Source organism: Macrotis lagotis, chromosome 3, assembly GCF_037893015.1.
Source record: "Macrotis lagotis isolate mMagLag1 chromosome 3, bilby.v1.9.chrom.fasta, whole genome shotgun sequence".
NCBI classification, from domain to species: domain Eukaryota; kingdom Metazoa; phylum Chordata; class Mammalia; order Peramelemorphia; family Peramelidae; genus Macrotis; species Macrotis lagotis.
Genome location: NC_133660.1, coordinates 76,526,345 through 76,542,959, shown reverse-complemented (window position 1 = coordinate 76,542,959; position 16,615 = coordinate 76,526,345).

Here is a 16,615-nt window from a genome sequence, read left to right as displayed (position 1 = left end):
AACAACTAATTGGAGAAAATGAAATATATATATATACATATATGTATCTATGTATATATATATATATATATATATATATATTTAAAACAGAGAAGTTAACTCCCTTCAAAAGTTCTTTCAACCTCTTTCTCTTTTTAGTTGAGCTATTAGAGTATATTTATTCTATTTTTTTCAGTTCTTGTATTTATTTTTTGGTATGTGTGACCTGAATTAAAAACAACATAAATAAAATAATGTGTCACTTATACTGAAGAAATGATAGTTTAGCATTTTGCTCCCTGTATATTTCCTGAATCTATACAATATATTTTGCACTTTTTGGTATCATTATACATTAAGTTGATGTTTTTAGAGCATTGTTTTAAATTTGCCAAGTTAAAGGAGGAAAATCAGAATGTTACTTGCATTCTCCTCAGTTTCCCTTGGGAATGATATTAAATCATAACTTTAAATGACTTCTAGAGTAATAGAATCCACAAAAAGACAGAATGAAACCTTTTTTCAGCTTAAAATAATTTAGAAAGACTTAAGGAAAAATCTGTCTCATTTCGGTAAAAAAAGGATTACAGTTCAGCAATAATGGTGTCCAAGCAAGTCAGCAAGAGACTCAACCAGAGTATAGATCAGCAACTAGGACTCCTCTGTTATGACTCAGTAGCCTAGTGGGATAGCAGTCAAGCTGTAAGAACTGCAGGCCCAGTGTGAAGGCAAACTAAAGGGCAAGCCACAAAGACCTGGGTTCTCAACTTGGAAAGTAAGTGGCCAGAGCCCAGGTCCCAAGCACAACAAGCTTGCAACAGTAGCCCTGTGTCTGATGGACAGAGATAAAACTTAAAAGTCATAGAAATAAGTTAAAAAATGATTAAGTACCAGAAAAGATACCTGACCATAGAATGCTACTATGAAGATATGGAAAATGAAAACACAAATTCAGAAAAAGAACACATTGTCAAGATGCCTACATATGAAGCCTCAAAGGAGAATGAAGAATGATGCCAAGTCTAACAAGTCCCCTAGGAGGAACTCAAAAGGGATTTTAAGAAATCAAATGAGAGACTTAAAAGAAAATTGGGGAAAAGGAAATACAAGTTTTAGAGGAGAGTTTTGAAAAAAAAGTTAGCTTTGGAAAAGGAAGCATAAAATTGACTAAAGATGACATCACCTTAAAAAAAAAGAGAATTGACCAACTTGGAAAAAATCCACTGAAGAAGACAACTTTAAAAATATAATTGATCTAAGGGAAAAGAAGGTACAGAAATGAAGTAAAGAAAGACAGACCCAAGATAGCAGAGTAAAAAGCAAAGATTTTGAGAGATATAATTTTCCAATTCAGGAAACTTAAGAAGATTTGTAGGGAAGTCTGTTGCACCGGGAGGAATCCAGTAGAGGCTGCACCACTACATTCCTTCTCCAACAAACGAGGACAGACTTTGGAAATCACTGAATCAGCAGCAGTTGCAACTGCTTTAAGAGCTCCACAGACAGTTGATAACACTGAATAACTGATTAGAAGGAGATTACAAGTGACTCTTGGCTTAGCATCAAAACAGGACTCTGTTGTTTTGTCAATATTGAGATGCCAGTCGGAGTCCTGGATGAGAGACCCAGCATGAGTAGGACCTTTGGGACATCAGAATTTGCAGCCATAGTGGAGATAGGACCCTCCTCACTATTTTCCAAGTGAACATAGTTCCTAGGCAGAAAATAATGCTTGTGGTCACTCATAAAGCAGAGCACAGGCAAGTAAATCCAGCTCTCCTTAGACTATACCACCTTATAAGAACTGAAAACACAAATTATCCCTAAATTATCCCTGAAAATAGCTGCATAAAACTCTTGAGGCTTGGGAAACTGCTCCTTCCACCCTAGAAGCAAAGGGGTTTTTTAACCCCTCTAAGTTAACCCTTTTAACTCAAAACAAAGAATTAGAAGCCAATTATTTGATTGAGAAAATGAGCAAAACCAGAAAACATCCTGACCCTAGAAAATTACTTTGGTGACACAAGACACACTTAGAAGAAGATAGCAAAGTCAAATATTCTAAATCCAAAGCCTCCAAGTAAAATTTGAATTGGTCTGTGACTATGGGAGAGTTCAAAAAGTATCTTGAAAATCATGTAAGAGAGGCAGAGAAAAAATTGGAAAGAGAAAAGAAAGTGATGTAAGAAAATTATGAACAAAGTCGATAGCTTGGTACAAAAATACTTAAAAATAATAACTTAAAAAACTAACAAAGTCAAATGATAAAAAAGGTACAAAAAACCAATGAGGATATGAATGACTTAGAAAAACAAAAAAAGAGACAAAAGGGACAAAAAGCCAAAGAAAAATAAAATCTCCTAAAAACATATAATTGGGAGGTAGAACCAAGACAGTGTAATAAAGGCAGGGATTTATCTGAGCTCTTCTCCAAACCACACCAAATAACTAAATAATGAGACTAGACAAATTTTAGAGGGGTATAACTCACAAAAATACTGAATGATGCAGACAAATTGTAAAAACAGAGTCAGTAGCTTGGTAAGGAGAAATAAAAAATAATGAAGAAAATAGCATCTAAAAAAAAACCAGTTGGAATCAAATGGAAAAACTGTCTGAGACAAGACTTCCAGGATGGAGTCAAGAAGGTGGTGTGAAACTAACATCCTGCCGGAGCTATTATCTACCAAAGATAAATGAAGCCTGTGCACTGACATAAAAGCTACAGATCCCACCAAGAAAAGGAGAAGATGCAAAGAAGTTTTCATTGTACAGGATCTTCAATGAATTTCTGTCTCTTTGTGGGGAAAGGGAAAGTGAAGTCAAGTTAGGCTAGATAGGGGAAAAGCCAGCAGGTGACTTTAAGGCACAGTGCAGTCCAGACCCTGACAACTTGACAGCAACATAGGTCCTGGCAGGTAGAGAAGCCAGAAGGGAGAGTCCAAGCCCCAAACAAAGTCTGAACCCTGGGACTAACTGGGGAAAAAGGTAGGACCACTGCAAAAGCAGAACCTGGACATGAAGAAAGAAATGAATGTTTGCAAAGGCAAGGCTTAGACTGCATAGGGAAGACCTTGGCCAATGACAAGCCAGGAATCAGACTGCAGATCCAGAATAAAAACTTCTGATCTATACTCATTAAACCCCAGGAGCAGAGTTCAAACAACAAAGAAAAGAAAAGAAGCTAAAAGAGTCCTAACTATAGAAAACTACTTTACAGATAAAGATAATAACTATGCCATGTTGGAAGAAGAAATCAGCGAAAAATTCTTCACAGGGGAAGTCTCAAAAAAAAGTCTATAAATTGGACTCAAATCTAAAATCTCATAGAAAAGTTTCAAAAAGAAATTAAAAACCAAAGAAGAGAGGAGAAAGAAAAATGGAAAAGTGAAATGGAAAAAAGAGGAGTTTATGCACAAATATTATGATAAATTGACCAAAGAAATCAATTCTATTAAAAGTAAAAATAACCAACTGGAAAAGGAAACACAAAAGCTAAAATAAAAGTCTAAAAAATAGAATTGAACAAATAGAAAACAATGTATCTGAAAGACTACAAGATTCCATATCACAAAATAAAAAGCCTGAAAGAAAATGTAAAGTACCTTTTAAGGAAAAAAAAAAACGACCTGGAAAATAGATCCAGAAAAGACAATTTTATGAATCATCTTGACTACCAGAAAGACTAGATTAAAAAAAAAAACTGTAAACATCATTCAGGAAATTATTAGGGAAAACTGTCTAAATCTGCTAGAACAAGAAGACAATATAGTCACTGAAAGAATGCACAGAAGGGGAGGCTAGGTGGTACAGTGGATAGAGCACCGGCCCTGGAGTCAGGAGTTCAAATCCAGCCTCAGAACCTTAATAATTACCTAGCTGTGTGGCCTTGGGCAAACCACTTAACCCCATTTGCCTTGCAAAAAAAAAAAAGAATACACAGAACTACTCCAGAAAGAGACCCCAGGATATAAACTCCAAGGACCATTATGGCCAAATTTCAGAACTCTCAAATAAAGGAGAAACTTTTGCAAGCAGACAAAAGGAAAGAATTTAAATACAATGGAAACAAAATCAGACACACATAGGACCTATCTGCCTCAGCACTGAAGGGCTAGAGGATCTGGAATACTCTATACTGATGGTCATAAGACCTGGGATTACAACCAAGAATTTACTATGGTAAAAAATTAAGTATATACTGTCAGGGGAAAAGATGGATATTCAATGAAACAGAGGACTTCTAAAATTCCCTGGCAAATGGAGCACAACTGAACAGAGAATTCAATCACCAAATACATGGCTCAAGAGATGCATGAAAAGGGAAATGAAAAGGGAAAAAGACTAAACAAAACAAAAACAAAGTAAGTGTTATTCCAGACCACCAAATTGTATACAACCATAAAAGGAAAGATTGAAAATTGTACTTCTCTTAGGATAATTAAAGGGTGAAATATAATTGAAGAGATTGGACTTAAAAGATAAGGGTATGGTTGGATCTTGATATTCCACTGAAGTGGAGTAAAATAACATCACTATGTTTGAGACAAAAAACCCTGATGAAAAGCAGGAGCGTTTACTCTTAAGTGTCTCAGTTTCCTTTGACCTATTCTAATTCTGCTGTACTCACAAAGTTGAGCATTTTTTCTGATAAGGCAACATAAGTTGGACTGTCCTGAGTCAGTGTCTCCCATGACTTACAATCAATTGTGAAATTGTTAAATGAGACATTAAAAGAATCCCAGTACTTAGAGCCCATTGAGTACTTACAACTAATTAAGTCAGAGTTGGATTTTATCCATACATTACTTAACAAGGGTTTAAGTACCCTGATTGGGAAAGAGAGAAATATGGGAGCCAATATGCTTGGGGGAAGGGGGTACAAATAGTTCATCAAATGATTGGGCTTTGGATAATACTTTGGTTCATGAGGACTGTGTATATAGGATAAGGTAAAAATGATTATAATTTGATGTAACTAAAGATTCTTGAAAAGCTTACTTCTAATGATACAGAAGGGGGAAGGTACTTGATGTGTTTGAGTCAATGTTACACATCAAATAATCAAGCAGTCAATCAAGTGATTTTTTTTGATATTTTGATATTTTTCATTTTTTATTGATACTTTGTTTTTTTCCAAATGCAGGTTATGGAAGATTTTCAACATTCATCCATATGCAAGAAACACATTAGAAACAGAGAGATACACAGAGGGTAATGGTAAAAGGATGGAGGAAAATATATTATGCTTCTACTAAAGTAAAAAAAATCAGTTGTATCAATCCTGATCTCAAAGCAAAAGCAAAAATAGATCTCAGTAAAAGGGATAAAGAATGAAACTAGATCTTCTTAAAAGGAACCAAAGTTATATCATTATTAAACATGTGTGTACCTAGTGGGATAGTATCCAAATGAGAGGGAAAAACTCAGTGAATTACAAGGAGATATAGACAGCAAAACTTCAAAAATGGGGCACCTCAACCTCCCTCTCTCAGAACTTGATAAATCTAACCACAAAATAAACAAGAGGGAAGTTAAGAAGGTGAATGCAATTTTAGAAAATCTAGATATGATAGATCTCTGGAGAAAAATTAATGGAGTCAGAAAAGAATATACCTTTTTTCAGCAATATAAGGCATATATACCAAAATTGACCATATACTATGGCATAAAAACCTTATCATCAAATTCAGAAAGGCAGAAATAACAAATACATATTTCTTAGACTGATGCATTAAAAATTATATGTAATAAAGGGTCATGGGAAGGTAAAACAAAAAACTAATTGGAAACTAAATAACTTAATTTGGGGATATAACAACAAATCTTAGAAATAATAAATAATTATATCCAAGAAATTGATAAGGATGAGAATCAAACAAAAATTTATGGGATGCAACCTAACTCTAAATACTAACATAAATGAAATATAGAAAGAGGAGATCAATGAATTGAGTATGCAAATAAAAAAGTTAGAAAAAGAGCAAATTTAAGTTCCCCAATTAAATACCAAATTAGAAATTCTGAAAATCAAAGGAGAGATTGTTAGACTTAAAAGCAAGAAAACCATTGATCTAATAAATAAAACTAAGAGTTAGTTTTGTGAAAAAGTCATTAAAATAAATAAACTTTTGGTTAATCTGATTTAAAAAAAGAAAGAGGAAAACCAAATTACCAGTATCAAAAATAAAAAGGATGAAATAACCACCAATGAGGAGGAAATTAAAGTGATAACCCAGAGCTACACTGCTGAACAGTATGCCAATAAATTGGATAACCTGAATGAAATTAATGAATATTTATAAAATATCCAAACTGCCCAGATTAACAGAAAAGGAAATCACAATAATAATTAACCCCATTTAAAAAAAATTGAAGAAACCATCAAAAATCTCCCTAAGAAAAAGTCTCAAGGTTCAGATGGAATTACAAGTGAATTCTACCAAACATTTACAGAATAATTCATTCCGATTCTACATAAACTATTTAAAAAATAGGAGAAGTTCTGCCAAATTCCTTTTATGACACCAACATGGTGCTGATACCTAAACCAAGAAGAAAAACAAAGAAAATTATAGATCAATCTCTAATGATCAGTGATGAAAAAATCTTAAATAAAAATTTAAAAATACAATAACGGCAAGTTAATAATTTGGATGATATACCATGATTAGTTAAGGATATATACCAGGTAAGCAGGGATGCTTCAGTATTAGGAAACTACTCAATATAACTAAATATATCAATAGCAAAAGCAATAGAAATCATATGATAGCCTCAATAAATGCTGAAAAAGCCTTTCATATATACAATATCCATTCCTATTAAAAAAACACTACAAAGTTTAGGAATCAATGGACTTTTCCATTAAGTAATAGGTAATTTCTATTTAACACACCAACAATGGGGGTAAACTCAGAGTACTTTCAGAAAGATCAAGGATGAGTCCATTTTCACCATTACTATTTGGTATAGTAGTAAAAATGATAGCTTTAGCGATGAGAAAAAAAAGAAATTTAAGCAATCAGAATTGGCAATGAGGAAGCAAAGCTTTCACTCTATTTAGCTGATATGATGGTGTATTTAGAGAACTGGACAAAATCATCTAAAAAACTCCTTGAAATAATTAACATATTAATAAAGTAGCAGCACATAAAATAAACCCACAGAAATCATCAGCATTTCTATATATATGAAGAACAAAACCCAAGAGTAAGAGATAGAAAGACAAATTCGATTTAACGTAACTGTAGACAATATTAAATATTTGGGAAACTACCTCCCAAGACAAATCCAGAAAATGTATGAACATAATTATTTAGCACTTCTCACCCAAATAAAGTCAGATCTAAATAAGTGGAAAAATATCAGTTGTTCATGGTCAGATTGAGTTAATATAAAAATGACAATTCTATCCAAATTAAATTACTAATAAAACTACCAAACAATTATTTTATTGAGCTAGATAGAAACGAAATTTCATCTGGAAGAACAAAAGGTCAAGAAAAGCAGAACTAATGCAAAAAAAATGTAAAGGTCTAGCACTACCAGATCTAACAGTATACTATAAAGCAGCAGTCATCAAAATTGCGTGATATGGGTTAAAAAATAAAGTAATGGATCAGTGGATTAGGATAAGCTCAAAAGAAGTAGTAAATGACTAAAGCCATCTACTGTTTGACAAACCCAAAGAAATAAGTTTCTAAGATAAGAATTCTCTATTTGACAAAAATTGTTGGGAAAACTGGAAAATAATATGGCAAAAACTGGGTATAGACCCTATCCCATACCCTATACTAAAATATGATCAAAATGGTGGGACACTATAGATAGATTAATTGACCAAGAAATACTCTATCCATTAGATCTATGGAAAGGGGATAAATTTATGACCAAACAAGAAACGGTATACATTGTAAACTAGTAAATGAATAATTGTCAGTATATTAAATTAATAAGTTCTTTTCACTAATGAGATCTACGCTGCCAAAATTAGAAGGAAAGCAGAAAGCCTGGAAACAATCTTCACAAGTAGAAGTTCTAATAAAGGTCTCATTTCTAAAAAATATAAAAAACTGCATCAAATTTATAAGGTTGCTAGTCATTCCCCATTTGATAAATGGTCAAAGGATGTGAATAGACAATTTCCAAATAAAGAAATTAAAGCCTTATATAAAATCATATGAAAAAAATGCTCCAAATTATTATTGATTAGAAAAATGTAAATTTAATAACTATGAGGTATCATCTCACACCTATCTGATTGGTTAAGGTAACAATAAGGGAAAATGATCAATGATGGAGAGGTTGTGGGAGGATTGGGAAATTAATGCAATGCCGGCAGAATTGTGAAAGGATCCAGACTCTCTGGAGAGTAATATGGAACTCTGCCTAGCAACAAAACTATTCTTATTCTTTGACTCAGCAATTCAAATTCTAGGCCTCTATCGAAATGAAATCCTAAAAAGTGGGAAAAGTTCAAAATATTCACAGCAACAACTTTTTGTAGTGGCAAAGAATTGGCAAATGAGGGGATGCCCATCAATTGTAGAATGTCTAAAAAAGTTATGGTATATGAATGTTATGGAATGTTATTGTTCTATAAGAAACCATGGTTGGTTGGATGCTGGTAAAGCATGTAATGAATTATAGGATCTGATGCTGAGCAAAAAACCCTTCATAACCTAATAAACTAACTTTTTTAAAAACGAATATCTTATTTATTTCTTTCCCTTAATCCTGTTTCCTCATACACAAAATGACTGATGTGTAAAAATATTTAATTCAAATGTGTATGTACAAGATTAACTTGACTGTTCACTGTTGAGGGGAGGGAGATGGAAAGGGAGGGTGGAAGGAAATTTTGTGACAAAAATATATATAGGCATATGGATGAATGCTGAAAAATTTTCAGATAAAAAAGTTGATCTAAAAGGTCGGTGAAGGGGAAAATGTTGTAAAAAGCAGAGGTCAGATAGAAAATGAGATACAGAATTTCTCTGAAGAAAATAATTTCTTAAAATGTAGAATGGAGTTAAGGAAAGCTAATGACTTTTGGGGGGAAGCAAGAAAGAATAAAACAAAATCAAGAGAAGGAAAAACCTAGAAGAAAATGTGCAATAACTCATTGGAAAAATAACTGACTTTGAAAAAGGATCCAGGACCAATAATCTAAAAATTATCAGGCTACTGGAAAACTATGACCAAAAAAAGAACTTAAATGTCATTTTTCAAGGAATTATTAAGACAGACTTCCAGCCAAGATGGCAAAGAGAAGACAGGAACAGTTCTGAAGTCTCCTGATCTTCCCCATCTGTCACATGAAATAAGCCTCTTAACAGATATCAGATCTACAAAACCGAGAAAGAACATTTACCTCAAGAGAAAGAACATCTACCTCAGGATTAGTCTCCTACAGCAGCACTGGACAAATTTCGATGGGTGAGATAGGCTCAGAGTGGGGATCAGGCCTGGAACAACCAGATTAGCAGCTGAATTGGACCCAGGAGTCTGAGGGCCCAAGAGCTGGACCTGCTGGATCAGCAGTGGGGCTAGATAGCAGGGGCTTGAGTCAACTAGGGAGCAGAGGCACTGGTGTTGGTACTGTCCCTCTGGAGCTTGCCAACAGGGCTGGGGGGGAGAGTTCCGGTGCAGGAGAGCTGTGGACACCATCCCTGGGCTCCTCTGGTCTGAGGAACTCTGAGTCCAAGCCTCCATTACATCTGAGGCCTCTTCCAAGAATGGGCAATTGCAGACTACTTCTGCCTCAGGCACAGGTATGTAAGCAGAAGAACCAGCCCAGCTGACAATAGAGAAAGAGGAATGACCTCACGCCAGGGTAAATAGCCCAATTGACTGAAGGCAAAAGAATTCAATAGCTCCAACTCCTCCCTTCAAGCAAAGGGAGAAGGCCTCAATCAAGGTCACAGCCACTGCAGAGAAAGCAACCAGCACCTCCTACTGGCCAGGCAGAGAAATTGTATTCAGTGAGTAAAGCCTCTAGTGATCCCAAGCACCTGTGAACCAGCCCCTCCCCAACTCAAGGTCTTAGCAAAATGAAGAAGGGTCAGCCGAAACGTGGATACATAGAAAAATTCTTGGGAGGGAAAGACCCTAACTCAAAGAGACTTAGAGCCTCTGAGGAGAATACAATCTGGTCTTCACCATAGAAAGACTTGCTTGAAGAAATAAGGAAGGAGCTTAAAAATCAACTGGAACATTTGGGAGAGACAATTAATACCTTGCAACAAAAAAATAAATCCTTAGAGAATACAATTGGACAAATACAAAAGGAGAATAAATCTCTCACATCATCAATTGGACAAATATAAAATGAGAATAATTCTCTCAGATCCTCAATTGGGCAAATGAAAAAGAAAATAATTCTCTCAAAACCTCAATTGGTCAAATGCAAAGCTCTTTCAAAAGTAGAATTGACCAATTGGAAAATGAGTTGCAAAAGGTTAATGAAGAAAACTCCTCCTTAAAAAAAGAATGGAGTCTGCAGAAACTAATTACGCCATGAGACAGAAAGAGCCAGTTAAACAAAATAAAAAAAAAAAATAGAAAAAGTAGAAGAAAATGTAAAATACCTCATCAACAAAACCACTGACCTTGAGAATATATCGAAGAGGGGAAACCTGAGATTTATTGGACTTCCTGAAAACATTGAAGAGAAAAAAAGTCTGGACTTAATATTCCATCTAGTGATGGAAAACTGCCCTGATATCATGGAACCAGAGGGAAAAGTAGTTATTGAAAGAATATATCAATCCCCTCCAGAAACAGATGCTAAAAATGGAAACAACAAGGAACTTTGTGGCCAAATTCCAGAACTATCAGATAAAAGAGAAAATCCTGCAAACAGCCAGAAAGAAACAATTTCAATATCAAGGAGCCATAGTAAGGATCACACAGGACCTGGCTGCATCAACATTAAGGGATCGAAGGGCCTATAATGAGATATTTCGAAGAAGAAGGGAGTTTGAAAGGCAGCCAAGAATCTGCTATTCCACAAAGCTGAGCCTTCTCTTCCAGGGAAAAAGATGGAAATTTAACAAAATGGAAGAATTCCAAAAATTCTTGATAAAAAAGACCAGAGCTAAATAGAAAATTTGGACATCAAAAACAAGGTTCAAGGCCACATAAAAAGGTGAAAGGGGGGGGGCAGTAAAATAAAAAAAAACTGCTGTCCAATAACTTGAAACTAGCAATATCCCAGCATGGGAAAAAGATTCTCATAAGTCTTGAGAATTGTAACTCTAATAGAGAGAATATACCTAGCCATAAATGATGGACATTCATGATCTATCCATGAGACTGCTATCTAATGGGATGCAACTGGCTTTAACCCCAATTGGTAGAAAGACTCTCAAAAATTTTAACTCTATTAGATAGAATGTACTTAGCTAGAAGTGACAGATACTAAGAATTTTCTATGACTCAGAATGATCTAAAAAACACTACCTCCTTAAAAAGGGGGGACAGGAAAGAGACAGGAGGAGGAAAGGAATTGAATGGGGTAAATTTCATTACACTAAGAGGTACAAAATACATATGGTAATGGAGGGGAAGAAGGGAGCAGATGAGAAAAACTTGAATCTTCTCATCAAACTTGGCTTAAAGTCAACCTACACATACTCAGTTAACTTACAAAACATAACCTTTCAAGTATTAAAAGGGGAAAAGAGGAGGGGGAATAGAGAAAGGAAAGGGGAATGGAGGAAAAAGGGGAAATAGCAAAAGGAAGGGAAAAGGGAAAAAGGGAAAAGGGAAAGAAAGGGGAGGGGGGTGATATAGGAGGGCAAACACACTGAAAGGGGTGGTATTCAGAAACAAAATACTGGGGAATACGGATAAAGGGGGAAAGGGGGAAAAATACAAACAGAGGGAAGATAGCATGGAGGGTAATAAAAAATCGGTAATTAGAACTTTGAATGTGAATGGGATGAATGCTCACTCAAAATGTAAGTGAATAGCAGAGTGGATTAAAAACCAGAAACCTACAATATGTTGCTTACAAGAAACTCATCTGAAGTAGAGAGATACAAATAGAGTAAAGGTAACAGGTTGGAGCAAAATATACTTTGCTTCAGCTGAAGTAAAAAAAAAAGCAGGGGTAGCAATTTTTATCTCAGACAAAGCAGCAGCAAAAATAGATAGTTTTGGGGCAGCTAGGTGGCACAGTGGATAAAGCACCGGCCATGGAGTCAGGAGTACCTGGGTTCAAATCCAGTCTCAGACACTTAATAATCACCTAGCTGTGTGGCCTTGGGCAAGCCACTTAACCCCATTTGCCTTGCAAAAAAAAAAAACTTAAAAAAATAGATATTGTTAAAAGAGATAAGGAAGGAAACTTTATTGTCCTAAAAGTTACCATAGACAATAAAGTTATTTCAATACCGAAATTATATATGCACCCAGGGGGAACAGCACCAAAATTCTTAGAGGAGAAGCTGAAAGAACTACAGGAAGACATAGACAGCAAAACTCTACTAGTGGGAGAACTCAACCTCCCACTCTCAGATCTAGATAAATTGAATCATAAAATAAACAAGAAATAAGTTAAGGAGGTAAATAGATTTTTAGAAAAATTAGATATGGTAGATTTATGGAGGGAACTGAATGGGGATAGAAAGGAAAATACTTTTTCTCTGCAGTACATGGTACTTATACAAAAATTGACCATGTACTAGGACAAAAAAACCTAATGATCAACTGCAGAAAGACAGAAATAGTGAACACATCTTTCTCAGATCACAATGCAATAAAAGTCATATGCAATATTGGGGCAAAGAGATATAGACCCAGAACAAATTGGAAACTGAATGACCTCAATTTAAAAATTGAGTGGACCAAAAAACAAATTATAGAAAGAATTAAACATTTTATCCTAGATAATGATAATAAATGAAACAACATACCAAAACCTATGGGATTCATTCAAAGTAACTCTCAGAGGATATATTATAGTTCTAAATGCTTATATAAATAAATTGGAGATAGAGGAAATCAATGAACTAAAATGCAACTAAAAATATTAGAGAAAGAACAAATCAAAAATCCCCAATTAAATACCAAATTTGAAATTCTAAAAATTAGAGAAACCAATAAAATCAAAAGCAAACAAACTATTGAATTAATAAATAAAACCAAAAGTTGGTATTATGAAAAAAACCAACAAAATTGCTAATCCTCTGGTCAATTTGATTAAAAAAATGAAAGAAGAAAACCAAATTGCTAGTATCATAAATGAAGAAGGTGAACTCACCATCAATGAGGAGTAAATTAAAGTAACAATTCGAAACTGTTTTGCCCAACTCTATGCCAATAAATTTGATAATCTAAGTGAAATGCATGAATATTTACAAAAATATAAATTTCCCAGGTTAAATGAAGAGGAGATTAAATACCTAAACAAACCTAGCTCAGAAAAAGAAATTCAACAAGCCATCATAGAACTCCCTAAGAAAAAATCTCCAGGGCCTGATGGATTCACAAGTGAATTCTACCAAACATTTAAGGAACAATTGGTTCCAATTCTCTACAAACTCTTTGGAAAAATAGGGAAAGCTGGAACTCTGCCTAATTCTTTCTATGAAACCAATATCGTTCTGTTACCTAAACCAGGAAGAGTTAAAACAGAGAAAGAAAATTATAGACCTATTTCACTGATGAATATGGATGCAAAAATCCTAAATAAAATCTTAGCAAAACGACTACAACAAGTCATCACTAGGATAATACATTATGATCAAGCAGGTTGTATTCCAGGAATGCAGGGTTGGTTCAATATTAGGAAAACTGTTAGTATACTAAATTATATCAGCAAAAAACATATCAGAAATAATATGATCATATCAGTAGATGCTGAAAAAGCTTTTGAGAAAATACAGCATCCATTCCTATTAAAAACACTAGAGAGTGTAGGAATAACTAGACTATTCCTTAAAATAATTAGCAGTATCTATCTGAAACCATCAACAAGCATTAAATTCAATGGGAAGAGGCTAGAGGCATTCCCAATAAGATCAGGGGTGAAACAAGGGTGCCCATTATCACCACTACTATTCAATATTGTATTAGAAATGTTAGCATCAGCAATTAGAGAAGAAAAAGAAAGTGAAGGAATTAGAATTGGGAAGGAAGACAGACTCAGAAGCTGTTTCAAGACAATTATAAAACACTTCTCACACAAATTAAATCAGATTTAAATAACTGGGCAAATATCAACTGCTCATGGATAGGTAGAGCTAATATAATAAAAATGACAATTCTACCAAAACTAAACTATCTGTTTAGTGCCCTAACAATCAAAATTCCAAAAAATTACTTTAATGAGTTAGAAAAAAATTGTAAGTAAATTCATATGACAAAATAAAAAGTCAAGAATTTCCAGGAGCTTAATAAAAAAAATGCAAAAGAAGTTGGCTTAGCCCTACCCGATCTAAAATTATATTAGAAAGCATCAGTCATCAAAACTGTTTGGTATTGGCTAAGAAATAGAGTGGTGGACCAGTGGAATAGACTAGGTGTAAAAGTAGGAGATGATTATAGTAATCTGCTGTTTGATAAACCCAAAGAGTCAGGCCACTGGGATAAAAACTCCCTCTTTGATAAAAATTGCTGGGATAATTGGAAGTTAGTATGGAAGAAACTTAGATTAGACCAACACCTAACACCCTTTACCAAGATAATATCCAAATGGTTACAGGACTTAGACATAAAAATAAATACTATAACCAAATTACAAGATCAAGGACTAATTTACCAGTCAGATCTATGGAAAGCGGGGCAGTTTATGACTAAGGAAGAGTTGGAGAACATCACCAAAAACCAATTAGAAGATTTCAATTACATTAAATTAAATGGCTTTTGCACAGATAAAACCAATGTAACCAAGATCAAAAGAAATATAGTAAATTGGGAAACAATCTTTACAACTAATGATTCGGGACAAAGGACTCATTTCTAAAATATACAGAGAGCCGAGTCGTATTTTTAAAACCAAAAGCCATTCCCAATTGACAAATGGTCAAAGGATATGCAAAGGCAACTTACAGATGAGGAGATCAAAGCAATCCATAGCCATATGAAAAAATGCTCTAAATAATTAATTATTAGAGAAATGCAAATTAAAGCTTCTCTGAGGTACCACCTCACACCTCTCAGATTGACCAATATAACCAGGAAGAATACTGAACATTGTTGGAAGGGTTGTGGTAAATCTGGGACACTATTACACTGTTGGTGGAGCTGTGAACTCATCCACCCTTTCTGGAGAGCTATTTGGAACTATGCCCAAAGGGAAACAAAAAGGTGCATACCCTTTGACCCAGCAATACCACTACTGGGTCTATATCCTGAAGAGATGATGAAAAAGGGTAAAAACATCACTTATACAAAAATATTTATAGCAGCCCTGTTTGTGGTGGCAAAGAATTGGAAATCAAATAAATATCTTTCAATTGGGGAATGGCTTAGCAAACTGTGGTATATGTATGTCATGGAACACTACTGTTCTGTTAGAAACTAGGAGGGACAGGATTTCAAGGAAGCCTGGAGGGATTTCCATGAACTGATGCTGAGTAAAATGAGCAGAACCAGAAAAACACTGTATACCCTAACAGCAACATGGGAGTGATGGTCAACCTTGAGGGACTTGCTCATTCCATCAGTGCAACAATCGGGAACAATTTTGGGCTGTCTGCAAAGCAGAGTGCTATCTAAATCCAGATAAGGAGCTGTGGAGTTTGAACAAAATTCTAGGACTACTCCCTTTAATTTAGGAAAAAATGCCGATATCTTATTGGCTGATCTTGTTACCTCTTAGACTTCTTTTCTCTTCTTTAAGGATATGATTTCCCTCTCATCACACTCAATTTGGATTAATGTACAGCATGGAAACAAAGTAAACACTGACAGATTGCTTTCCGTGGGGAGGGGGGAGGGAAGTAAGATGGGGGGGATTGTAAAACTCAAATAATATCTTTAATAAAAATAAATTTATAAAAAGAAGTAATATGAAAAGTAAAATGTTGTTTTGATTGAAATCAGACTACTGAATTAAAGTTTACTTCAATCAATTGAATTTTCAACCATATGACTAAAACTTTCATCTTATAAAAACTCCTCTTAGATAACTTTTTAACATCAGAGTCAATAGCATCACTCACAGACAGTAGCTATTTTAATAATGTTAAAAGTTTAACTATCCTTTTTTTGAGCAATCTGAGGAAACTGAGTATTTAACTATGGATTTTGAAAAAATGAAAATTTATGACTTGCAAGAAAAGAGGCTTCTTCAGGACTCAGAGAACTCATTTGCTTAGAGAAAAGAGTTTAAACTTAATCTTTCCAGGAAACCAAAGGAATATTCTAGAGAAAATATATTAATTGGTATCCTAAGAAACCTGATTGGCGGGATGGTATTTCCCTAACTTAAAAGTCAGCAGTTATAATTACAAAAGTAGATTTTGGTTGTGATCTTTCTCAAAGATTATGTGTTATAAATAATTATATATGTATTTCTTTTTTCATATATTGTTAATAATATACCAGTAACATTTTTATGCTTAAGAGATTAAGGAGTTGATATGTCTTTATCTATCTGTTTATTTATCTATCTATCTATCCA